Genomic DNA, 8,273 nt, shown 5'->3' on the forward strand with positions numbered 1-8,273 from the left:
TTTCCCCAGTTGCAAGTTCACTTTTCCACATTGCCACATCAGTCTGTGATTACTGTTAACGAAGCAACAACTAAAAAATAAGCTAAACACCACAATAAAACAAAGTCATATCATTAACAAATCAATACAGCATTTATAATCTGTAAAACAATTTTAGTGACACTAACAAAATAGTAGTCCAAAGATAAACTAAGCACTGTTAAGTTCATACCTACACTCTCCCCACCCCCATGACTCATAATCTTTCACGATATTCAGCTCATTAAAATGCACATCATGCCTGTGGCAGCAACTCCTTGGGCTGGACGTGGGTCAGCAGAGGTGAAGTCAACCACCCCCTGATAGCAGGCAGAGTCTCTCTTCCCTTATACTTGTTCTTTCTTTTGTAGTTGGAGTCAGTCCAGGCCCTGCCATCAAGGGGGAAGTGGGGAAAGGCCTGCAAGGAAGAGAGAAAGTGCATACTGCTATTTGAGATTCGTGCATTTAAAGTGGGTTAAGGAGCTCTAGCCCAACAATTTTTTCCTCTTTCTTTCTTTTTCAAGCAGACTTTTTGCACTTTGAATGATTAATGTTACACCTCACAGGCAAACCAGGGTGCTGAATAAGCAGATTATCTGGAAGTGCCCATAGAAACAAGATTTCTATGTTACACTGTGACAACCCACCTGGTTCCCCTGACTCCTAAAAAGGAGAACAATACAGACTCTTGAAAACAAAATAAGTGTTGTGAAAACCCCTCTATGGCAAATGGACAGAGAAGCATATGTAAAACCACCATTTCTTCCCCAGCCCTTATTTGTGTGTATTATTCCTGTTATACATGGCCTGAATGTCTCAAATCTTCATAATCTAATAAATTCTGGTTACAGGTAGGTAGCCGTGTTGGTCTGCCATAGTAAAAAAAAAAAAAATCCTTCCAGTAGCACGTTAGAGACCAACTAAGTGTGTTCTTGGTATGAGCTTTCGTGTGCATGCACACTTCTTCAGATACACCTGAAACAGAAGTCACCAGACCCTTATTAGTGAGAGAGTTGGAGGAGTTGCATGCAGCTCTTCCTGGACTCAAAATATTCTGGTCACAACTTCTGCTGTGACGTGAATGGAGGGGGAGTAATTGCCCAGCTGCCACAGAGAGGGCCAGGAGGCAGGTCCAGAGCGCAGTGGCCAAGAAGGTTCTGGCCTTGGGTGGGGTGGTCATCCACCACCAGGGCATTACCTCTCGCAATGCATCCTTTTACAGGCTTGTTGGCGTTCATCTGTCTGTGACTGGGAATGATTTGTGGCTGACCTCCGTGTCAGCGGGGTTAAGGGATTGGTTACAGGAGCAGGAGTGAGCGGTTGGCGGAGAGCGCTCGCACTCATGTGGCGGATAGACTCTGGTTCAGGCGATAGGGGTGGCAGAACGCTCTAGCCATCCCTATGCGAAGGGTATTCCGTTAAAGGAATCCAGGGACTCAATGGTTTGGTAAACCCTGAGAGAGGGTTGTGCCCGTGCCTGAGTCCAGGGGGACATCTGGATGATGGACTAGTATGACTCCACTTTCCGCTGTTCCAGGTGTTCACCCTAGGCCGGGGGTCAGCAACCTGCGGCTCCGGAGCCGCATGCGGCTCTTTTACACGGCTGCCGCGGCTCTGGGGCTCCGGGGCAGATACGCCCGCCCACTTCTCTAGCTGGCCAGCAGAAGCGACCGCCCTCCAGCTGGTTGGCGGCCCGCCCTCCGGAGGCTGAGGGCGCTGCTCAGGGGCGTATCCAGGATCACCTGGCCTTGAACAGCGGGGCAGCGGGGCTCGGAGGCGGTGGGGACGCAGTAGAGGTGGCGCAGCTCAGCTGAGGGCTCTGGCGGGGAGCGTGCCTGAGGCGCGCGCGCTCCTTCGGGAAGAGATGGAGCTGGGCGAGCGGGAGGGGGAACTTTGAAGACCTCGCCTCCGCCTCTCAAGCAGGTGTCCATGGTAGAGGCCGCCCCCCCCAAGCCTGCCTGGCGGGACCAACCCTGCCCAGCTCCGGGAGTCTTCCTAGCGTGGGAGGCGGCCTTGGGGCGGACAGGGGAGCTCCGGGGTCGGCAGCTATGTGGGACCCCGCGGCATCCAGAGGCACCTGGGAGGCGGGGCAGGAAGGGGGCCTTCAGACGTGTGCCCGCACGGGCACTGGAGGCCAGGACTCCTCGGCTGGGTCGTGGGACCGCGGGGGCGGGCTGGCCGCGGTTCCTCTCGGAAGGCTGCTGGCTGCTGCGTTGAGGCGACGACGAGGTAGGCAGCTGTGGGCTGGGCCAGGGGCGGCGGGTGGCAGGCGAGGGGGGAAGCCCTCTTTTTAAAAATGGTCGAGGAAGCGGCGCCTGTTTCCCTGCCGCTGCCTCCTTCGCTCCTGGTTCCGCTCGCAGCATCAGACCGCGCTCTCGCGGGCGCGCGTCTCTCTCCGCCCCGGAGCAAGGCCGGGACGTTTTGCAGTTTTTCCTCTGTCCTGAGTGTGTGTTAGGGGAGCCTTGACAAAGCACCTGTTGGCATGGAAGAGAGGAGTCCTAACTTGGATCTGTGTTCATGTGCAAAATCTATCGCCATTGTCATTAAGGGGGCAGGGAACTCCCCTAAAAAGGTTTGAACACTACGAACTACTACAGCCACCTGTATGCAAGTCAGCACAAACATCACAGGCTTCTCTGGTGCAATTCTGTGCTTTATTTAGCAAGAGAGGAGGTTGGAAGAGGTGAACATAGCCTCTGGTCTGAAATATTAAGAGTAAAAGACACTAAGATTATTGTAAAAGCCAGCAGTCTTCAATTAGACATGGGACAAACATTTAACACAAGTGTGCAGTTGAGGACTCATTTTAAAAAAACACACAAATCAAATATTTGTATGCTGTTGCAACCCACCTTGGATCAGGCTGTGACCTGGTAGTGGTCCCCAGGGTGGATAAAAATGAATGATTTAAAAAAAAAATGGATTTTTTTTATTTAAATCAGATTTTTTTATTTAAATCGGATTTTTTTATTTAAATCGGATTTTTTTATTTATTTAAATCGGATTTTAAAAAATAAAATGCAGTGTTATATTTGTTTTAAATGTCGCAATGGTTTTGCGGCTCCCAGGTTTTTTTCCCCCTTTGGAAACGGGTCCATGTGGCTCTTTTGGTCTTAAAGGTTGCAGACCCCTGCCCTAGGCTGACCTATGCTGGTGCCCTGGGTCAGTGCTACCTGCCACGGTGCAGGGAGCTAGTCGAACCAGAGCCTATGCAACCACTCACTTGCTGTAATCAATAAAGTTGTGGCCTAAATTCTGCCAAAAACCAAACCAAAATTTGAGTCTTGTCTGAATTTATTTAAGGGGGAGGTTAAAGGTCTACACACGCAACTTCTGACAGGCGAGAGACAGGGGAATGTGTCCTTGTTAATTCTCCTAGACCTCTCAATGGCTTTTGATACCATTGACCATGGTATCCTTCTGGAGCGGCTGTCTGAGTTGCGGGTGGGGGGCACTGCTTTGCACTGGTTCCAGTCCTACTTGGATGGATGTTTCCAGAGGGTGATTCTTTGGCCTTGTTGAGCCTCCAATGTGGGGTTCCTCATGGTTCAATTTTATCCCCTATGCCAGAGCTTTCCAAACTTTTCACATTAGTGACACCCTTTTTAGACATGCATCATTTCTTGACGCAGTAATTCCGTTTTACTAGCAAACCAGAGGTTAAACCAAACTTTTCCAGCCCCAGCAGGAGCATGGGGAGCTTTCACACAACACACCTAAACACTGCAGCCGACACACTCATGTGTTGTGACACCCAGTTTGGAAAGTTCTGCCCTATGCTGTTTAACATCTACATGAAGCTTCTGAGTGGGCTTATCCAGAGGTTTAGGGTACGTTGTCAGCAATATGCTGATGACACACAGCTCCTTTACCTCTGCAGGTGAGGCAGTGGAAGTGCTGGACCAGTGTCTTGCCTTGGCAATGGACTGGAGGAGAGCCAACAGACTGAAGCTCAATCCAGATAAGATGGAGGCACTGTTAGTGGGTAGTTCCCTAGACCAGATGGGTGGGAGGTGGCCTGCTCTTGATTGGGTTACACCCCCTTTCAAGAAGCAGGTATGTAATTTGGGTATACGTCTAGAGCCATTGCTGCTGCTTGATCCTCAGACAGCTGGCCTTGGTGGTGTGGAGTGCCTTCCTTCCACCCACTTTGGCTGGTGGCCCAGCAGCACCCCTATTCAGGTCAGACTGAGGCCCTGTTATCAGGCAGATCCTGAGACTGGATAGATGGCAGGTGGCCCCTATCTGGAAAAGGATAGCAGAATTACTGTCGTTCATGCTCTGGTAACTTCTAGGCTAGATTACTGCAATGAGTTAGGGCTTGCTCAGAAGATGGTCTGGAAACTTCAGCTAGTGCGGAAATCGGCAGCCAGGTTGCTCACTGAGTCAAGAGGGTTGGATCATATTATACCAATCCTGGCCCAACTACACTGGCTTCCAGTTAGTTTCCAAGCCCAATTCAAAATGCTGGGTTTGACTTATAAAGTCTCAGGACTGCAAAATCTCAAGGACCACTTCCCCATATGAACCAGCCTGAACCCAGCAATCACTGGAGGCCCTTCTTCATGTTCCTCCTCCACAAGAGGCCTGGGAAGTGGCAACACAAGAATGGGCCTTTTCTGCAGGGGCTTCCCATTTATGAAATTCTCTCCCCAGGGAGGCTCACCTGGTGCCTTCATTATATATCTTTAGGCACCAGGCAAAAACTCTCCTCTTTTCCTAGGCCTTTGGCTGATGAACATACAATGGCCTTTTGTTGTAGGAGGGGGTGGGTGGAGGAGGGGTATTGCTTTGTGTGTTTTTATTGTGCATTTTTATTTAGTGAACTGCCCACAGATCTACAGATGACAGGTGGTATACACATTTTAATAAAGAATGATGATGATAATAATAATTAATAAAGAACAGAAATCTCGCCCTTCTGTAAATTCTGTTGGCACATCTCATTTCCCCCACAAGAATCTAGTATAGATGACACATCGGCCTTTGCAAATTGAGGCCTTATAAGAAGGGATGGATGAAGCATGACAACACGGGCGCAGGAGACTTTTTTATTTATAGCAGCTTGGTGTTTCTCTCAGATGTCTTTTCGGTCAACAGAAAAGATGCAAGGCAAGATGGCAAGCGCCACAGCAATGCAGAGCTCCTGGGGACCATCAACACCAACTGGTACTCACGCCAACGCTGCCACAATTGGGGGAGAACCAGGAGTGCCCAGTGTGACAACCAGGGAGGCCATGCGGAGCCCCCAGCCCCTCCCCAACAATATGGACTCCAATATCATAGCAATCCAAAGAGGCACAAAACAAGGATGCCCACTGTCTCCCTTCCTATTTATCTTGGCCCTGGAACCCCTTGCAATCCGACTGAGCAGCCCCAGGTATCAAGGGTGTGGAAATAAAAGCTTAAATTCCTGCAAGATGATCCTCCTTGTCCCTTCCAACTCTACAATTCTATTGTTTGTTTGTTTGTTTGTTTGAAAAAAGAAGCTCTGATCTATCAGATTATTTCTTCCCAGCCGTTCTGGTCAGGATATTTCTTAGCAAAGTTGCATACTTCCCCCACTTGCATTTGCAACTGAAGTGTAGCACAGACAGCGAATGAGAAACCAGCAAAACCCTTGACCAGTTCAGGGGACCTGACAGTGAAGCTATTCATCATTCTCTAAGCACAGTAACAAAAAGGGTTACTGTGACACATGAGAGAGGATGGCCTTCTTAACGGCTGCTCCCAGGCCTTGCAATTTCCTTTCCTGAGAAGCAAGACTGGCCTCCCTCTTTGTTGTCCTCCTGTCAGCAGGTAAAGACTGTTTTTTTTATTCTGGAAGGCTTCACAGAACTGGCTATTTCTAAGGAAAAGGCTTTTCATAGTGCTGTGCGGTTTCTTACTAGATCTGTCCTTATGTTGTTTAGATTCTATTATAAAACCCCCATGGGGATGGACTGCCAAGACCCCAAATAAATGACCCAGAAGAGGGGAGTCACCACTATCTCACCCTGCTACATACAGATGGAGAAAGAGCCACAACTTGCAACTTCCCCCTTCTGACAATCCCAGGCTTTTTATCTGGGAGAATGAAGTTGTAACACCTGCTTTAGCCCTAGTTTCCACCACTGAAAACTTGTTAACACTTCAGGCAGGAAAACTTCCAAAGGCTGCTTACCTGAAGAACTCCTATCATGAAACTCCTCCACTATTGTCGTGGCCTGGGGGTTCATGGTTTGGTTTGTCTACGTTTCAACCTTTCTGAAGCAGCATTGCATGAATACAGTATCAACACAAACCTCAGTTTTCAAATAGATGTTTATAACTACCAATCTGTTGCTGTTTAAAACATAAATAATTCTTATTGGCATGTTTGTGGGTGGATGTAGGTGCACTGCTCAAAGACATCTGTACAGCTGTTAAGATCACTGTTCTTGAGTACAGTCCACAGGGCTGATGATCATTAACTATCCATCCAGTGCAGTAGCCCAAACAACCACACTGCTGATTGGATGGTAAATGTAGCATGAATGACATCGTGCTGATTGTGATTTGGATAAAATATTATTGATGTAAATCAAATATACTGAATACACACACACACACACACAAAACGTTTTGGAAACAAACAAAAAAAAACCTTATCTCACTCTAAAAGGCCATAGATAGTTAAAATCAAGCCAAAGGCCGGCCTGAAAAGGAATTATTCATTTTACTAAGTTTTAAACATACTTTTTAAAAAGTGATTGTTCGCTGCTTAGTAGTGTTGCCTAAGAAATTCTTACTGTAGTGAGATGACCTATTAATGGACTATGAATACTGTAGGGACCAGCAGACTGCTGATTGCAACATGAGTGTTATGTGAGGCAGGGGAAGTGCTGGTTTTCTGCACTACAGCAACAAATTGGATCTCCACCGGGACATCCCAAAATGAACTGTGCCAATCTGAAGCTCAACTTCTGAGCAGCTCACTGGGCACATGCAGCTCTCATTTGCAGTTTAGCTATGTTTCATTAACTCAGGAAGAAGGATGGGAGACTTACTCCCTGACTCTCTGAAAATACCCAGCCTGACACGCCTGGCTAACCCCAGCCAGTGGCCTTCCCACGTCAGGACTTCCCAGCAGAAGCTCCACTTGCTTGGAAGACCCACCACGCAACGCTGCCACCTACCTTGGAATGTCGCTGCATTCTGGGTGATGAGGAACTTCAGCTCCATGCTATGCTCCATGTTGGAACGGGCCATGGCTTGGTATTTCTCCTCCATTTTCCGGGAGCAGCATGTCAGGCCTCTAGGGATGCATACCTGCAAATCTGATCCTGTGGGCAGAACATCAGGGAGAATCCCATTAGCAAAGAGCAGGTCCTCAAACAGGCAGGGACTAGGATATTCAGAGACTCTGGGTGCTTCGGTAAAGGAATACTGGAGAGCTCTGGTCTGTGGTTGGAATATTTGTGCTGTTTCCTCTCTTTCCACCAATCAAGCTGCACATTGCATCTGGACCCCAGAGAGGAAGGGGTTGGAACAGGAACCCCTTCACAGCCGCCCTACTGTGAGGTTTTCTTTTTTCTAAAAACTCACAGGTATAATTTTGATGCATTTCCATCAACCTGGAGCCCCTCCCCCTCCATCTATTTTGGACCACATCTGCATTGGTTATGCTGGTTGGGGCTGGCATGAATTGTCGTCCAAAAGAGCTAGAGGTCACCATGTTGGCAAAGGCAAGGTCAGATGTGATTTATTTATATCCCACCTTTCTCCAAATATGGGACTCCCGTCTGCCTACACAGTGTCTTCCCCAGTGACCTCCTGAGAAGATCTGGGCCAGACTGAGACCTGCTTTGCTTTAGAAAGGGAATGACCTCATGTACCCACAAGACCAGGCCCTGGAACCATCCATTTTAGCAACAAAAAGGGAGGATTATATTTGTATCAAGCTGATGGCCATACTCTGCCTCCATGGTTGGTCAAAGCAAAACAAAAATTTTAAAAAAAAAATCCTCCCAGTAGCACCTTAGAGACCAACTAAGTTTGTTCTTGGTATGAGCTTTCGTGTGCATGCAGACGTCTTCAGATACACTGAAACAGAAGTCACCAGACCCTTATATATAGTGAGAGAGTGGGGAGGGGTATTACTCAGAAGGAGGGTAGGAATGGGTGATTGGCTGATAGGTGTGGACTGATAACGACTGCAATTGGTCTTACAGGAAAAAGCAAGGGGTGAGATGGCTAAAGATAGCTTTGTCATGTATACTGAGATAAGAATCCAA

This window comes from Lacerta agilis, unplaced genomic scaffold, assembly GCF_009819535.1.
Source record: "Lacerta agilis isolate rLacAgi1 unplaced genomic scaffold, rLacAgi1.pri scaffold_60_arrow_ctg1, whole genome shotgun sequence".
Classification (NCBI taxonomy): domain Eukaryota; kingdom Metazoa; phylum Chordata; class Lepidosauria; order Squamata; family Lacertidae; genus Lacerta; species Lacerta agilis.